The sequence below is a fragment of the Ornithodoros turicata genome, unplaced genomic scaffold, assembly GCF_037126465.1.
Source record: "Ornithodoros turicata isolate Travis unplaced genomic scaffold, ASM3712646v1 Chromosome24, whole genome shotgun sequence".
NCBI lineage: Eukaryota > Metazoa > Arthropoda > Arachnida > Ixodida > Argasidae > Ornithodoros > Ornithodoros turicata.
Window position 1 is genome coordinate 1,932,159 of NW_026999345.1, and position 4,641 is coordinate 1,936,799.

General features: G+C 55.2%; 1 long non-coding RNA gene across 1 annotated transcript; it reads right to left on the minus strand.

The window, feature by feature from the left end:
• Positions 1-3,620: 3,620 nt before the first annotated feature.
• LOC135373406 (uncharacterized) lies at positions 3,621-4,437 on the minus strand. The gene is made up of 2 exons (XR_010416441.1): positions 4,337-4,437; positions 3,621-3,779 (listed from the first exon to the last, which is right to left on the minus strand). It is a non-coding gene; the product is annotated as an uncharacterized LOC135373406 (long non-coding RNA).
• Positions 4,438-4,641: the final 204 nt, after the last annotated feature.

Consider the following 4,641-nt stretch of genomic DNA (forward strand, 5'->3'; position numbering starts at 1 on the left):
CCTAAAGCTGCGCATCAACGCATTACCCAATCGGACCCGCTCAGGAAGAGGGATTGAGTCTGAGCGATGCTGTCGGGCTGGCTGCAGGTCCGAGGAGACCTTGTCACACATGTTGCAGTCATGCCACCGCACGCATGGCGCACGAACGAGACGCCATGACAATATTGTCAGGTTCGTCAACAAACGACTCGTCGAGGCCGGTTGGACGACAGAGGTGGAGCCCTCCTACAGAGTCCCCGAGGGTACCCTCAAACCCGATCTGGTAGCGAAGAGGAACGGCCAGGTCGTGGTGTTGGACGCACAGGTCGTCGGCACGGGCATTGCGCTGGAGTTAGCCCACGCCCACACGGTCCTCAAGTATGATCGCCCGGAGATAACCGAACCAGCGAGGGGCGATTCGCCGGACGAGGCTCTTGTGGGCAGCATCACTCTCTCCTTCCGCGGCGTTTGGGCTAAAGCAAGTGCCGACCAGCTCTAGGATATGGGCCTAACCAAACGGGACATCGTGACGATCACCGTAATTGCACTACAAGGAAGGGTCCGCTGCTACAAGATCTTCCGAAAAATGACGACGATGGTTCGAAGCCATCGGTGAAGCGGGCCCCGGACCTGGGGGGGATGCAGTTTTTGGGGGCTGTACCTTTAGTACAGTCTCTGTTTTGGGTGTTGCTCCCCTTTGAGCAAGAATTGATTTAAAAAAATAGCTAAATGCCACAGAGGACGACCAAATATAATACCCATCATGTGTCTGAAGTAGAATCCATTCAAAGACGAGTGATAGGCGGAAGTAAGAATAATCTGCTTTAGGTAGCTAAATGCCACAGAGGACGAATAAATATAATACCCACCATGTGTTTGAAATACAATCCATTCAAAGAGGAGTGATAGGCGGAAGTATGTATAACCTGCTAGGTGTTCCACAGGGCAACTGGCCGCCACTGTTAGGTTTTAAGCTTTTCCTCTCTTTGGAGAAAAAAAAACGCATGATTTTGTTGCACATATATGTAATAAAAGAGTTATATAGCTAAATGCCACAAAGGACGACCAAGTATAATACCCACCATCTGTCTGAAGTAGAATCCATTCAAAGACGAGTGATAGGCGGAAGTAAGAATAATCTGCTTTCGGTAGCTAAATGCCACAGAGGACGACCAAATATAATACCCACTATGTGTTTGAAATACAATCCATTCAAAGACGAGTGATAGGCGGAAGTAAGAATAATCTGCTTATCTGGGGGGGGGGGGCAAATCCTGACCGATACCTCCACGTGGTGTCCCCCGGGTCCTGTTACCTTGTGTATCAGGTGGCTGAAGTCGGTTCAGGTGTTCAGGTGGTGACGTGCGTAGTGCCGGTGTTTTTTCCTCGGTGCCTTCTCTGTTGGCGCGTGATCAAAAAGTGTTATTTGCCCCGCCGCCGCCGCGGCAGTGGGCCCAACAGCCTAGCTGGTGACGGGCTTGGGCGGCTATGGCTCTCTGCACAGTGTGTGGGAGGTCCTTTAGGACTGAGCGCGGTTTAGCGCAGCATACCAGACTAACACATCGCGGACAGGATCAAGCTGATCGTGACCCGCTCGTGGGACAAGCGCTCCCTGCGACTAACAGTGCGTCCACTCAAGTGGACTCTTCAACTAGTACGGTGCCTGCACCTGTGATTTGCTCGATATGTGGCCGGCACTGTGTTTCCTCGCACGGCCTCCGTGCTCACCACAACTGGCGACATCCCGGTATGGACTTGGTGGTTCCATCTTCTTCTGGAGTGCCGATGAGTGGTGGCCTTCAACCGAGTGCCACTGGGCAGCCGAGTGCCGCCGAACATCAGTGCTCTATCCCTGACTGTCTTCGTGTGTTCCGCACGGCCAATGGTCTGGGGCAGCACATGCGTCGTACTCATCCCCAGGAGGCGGACATGGCTGTGGATACGGCGAGAGTGCGTCCACGGTGGAGCGAAGAGGAGCGGCAACTTCTTTCGTTCAAGGAGGCAGAACTTATCATCGCTGGCTGCCGCTTCGTTAACATGGGTCTACGCGACGCCTTCCCCCAGCGCTCCTTGGAAGGGATCAAAGGCCTCCGTCGGACAGGGGACCATCGTTCCAGAGTTTCGGCAGCCCTCGAGATGCTTCGTGGGGGCTCACCTGCAAGTTCTACACCACCTCCATCAAGACCCGTGCCCACTCCTGGAGTCCAGGAATCGTCTGCCGCCTTTTCAAGCCCTGCGGCTGCGCCGGCAGCCCTGCAGCAGATAGACCCCCTGGCAGTTGCGGACGCCCTTGCATCTCCGGCTAGGCCCTCGGCGGTTCCAGAGATGCTCCATGAAGACCATCCGACGACCTCTACACCTTCTCCGTCGGGACCCATGCACACCCAAGTTGCCCAAGAGTCGTCTGCCGCCTCTTCTGGCCCTGTGGCTGTCCCGGCAGCCTCGCAGCGCATGGACTCGCCGGCCCTGATTGCCGCGGATGCCCATGTTTCGTCGGTCACGCCTAACGAGGTGGACTCCTTCATCGACTACCCCTCACCGGCTCAACAACCCCCCTCGCCTTTGGGGCGGCTCAGGACCTTCTTGATTAACTATCTGCCTGAACTGGGGATTGGGCCACGTCAGGCCTCCCTTCGTGCTATCGTTGGGCTTGCTACTGAGGGCCATGGCTTCCTCCACAAGCTGGACTCCGTTCTGCGGGACCTCTTGCCTCACCAGCCACTCAGTGCCACCGGGACCCGCCCTCGCCCAATAGCACGCACCACTCGAAAGATTCGTCGTCGAATGGAATATGCGACGACCCAGGATCTCTTCCACAAGAATAGACGCGCCTGCGCCCGCCATGTGTTGGACGGGCCCCTGGCTGAGCCTTCTGGGGACCCTGTTGCCTTCTTTGACTATTGGGCTGGGGTCATGGCCCCCTCTGCGCCGGACTTCAGTGAGCCTGTGGAGTCTCCTGCCAAGCCCGAGGTCCTTGACCTTATTGATCCCATTACGGCACAGGAGATTACGGCTGCCTTCCCCAAGGGTTCTACGGCGCCTGGTCCCGATGGTGTCTCCATTGCTGCCCTCAGAGCCGTCCCCGTGACCTTCCTCGTGGTCATCATGAACCTGTTCCTTGTTGCTGGGGACGTCCCCGACTACCTTCACGAGGCAAGAACTGTATTCATCCCCAAGGTGGCTCGGCCCGGCGGCCCTGGCGATTTCAGGCCAATCTCAATCCCTTCTATGGTTCTTCGCCTCTTCCACCGGGTTCTTGCAAGTCGTCTGCGCCTGGCCTGCCCATTCTCCGAGCAACAAAGAGCCTTTACAGCTGCAGATGGGTGTGCAGAAAACGTGTTTATTCTGCATTCATTGATTAAGGAGGCCCATCGCCGCTGCCGCTCCTTGTTCATGGCAACTCTCGACCTCAGTAGTAGTGTATCAGCTCAAGAAGCCGGCAAGTCACACAGTCGCCTGGACGCCATTAATTAGCAATTAGAGCTAATTGGGACCCCCCACATTAATCAGGACCCACCAGGGAGTCATTACACTAATTGGGGACCATCTAAGACACGTCCAGACCACTGTGTGAGTTGCCGGCTACTTGAGCTGATAAAAAATAAAAAATAGGTAGAAAATAAAATAAAAAGATAGAAATAGAGTGGAGAGAAACAATTTATTCGAAAATCAACGATGCCGCGGCGAAGAAGCCGCTCCGGGGTGACCAGTGCTTGTTGACGTCGGGTAGTTGCAGAGATCGACGACAGGTGGCCACTTAGTTGCAAGGCATCACACCAGATGGCGCCACCATCATAGCTCTAGAGGAGAAAGACAGAGAACAAGATACTAGCGGCAGGTAAAAATTGCAGCACTGCTAAACAAGTCTAGGCATGCGAGAGAAAAGGTCTAACAGCTACTGCTAAAACAGCACAGAGAAAACAGTACACATCGGGGAAAAAGGCTTACGGGGGGATGATCGCTTACGCCTAACCACAACACTACGCAGCTAACACAAGGCAGGAACCACTGAGCACACACATCGCTAAACATGCGTCAACAGGCTTGCTCACCGCAAAACAAGTCTAAACATGCGAGAAAAGCCTTAACACAAGCGCGGTCAAATCACTCGTTGGTCACCGCTAAACACGGCAAACATACGAGGAAAAAGGCTTACGGGGGGCGATCGCTTAGGCCTAACCTCAACACTACGCAGCTAACACAAGGCGGGAACCACTGGGCACACATCGCTAAACATGCGTTAACAGGCTTGCACACCGCAAAACAAGTCTAAACATGCGAGAAAAGGCTTAACACGAGCGCGGTTACTGCTAAACACGGCAAACATACGAGAAAAGGAGCGAGTCAAATCACTCACCTTTTCCCCCGCGGCAACTTCCAGGCAGAAACTGAGCGAGCGCGGAGAACACACGTCTGCTCTCTACGAGAGCCAGCCAGAAACTGAGCGAGCGCGCGGAGCGCACGTCTGTCTTCCGCGACAGCCCGAGAGAAACTGAGTGAGGCGACGCGCCGCGGCAGCTATGGATGCGCGCGCGCCCTCTGCTCCACCCATCCGCGCATGCGCGCGCTGCTAGCTCCCTCTGCGGCGTCCGCGGGTGTTTTCGGTTTCGGCTCTCCGCTGCGCACGCGTTTATCTGTATCAAGGCAGCGCGCACCGCGCTC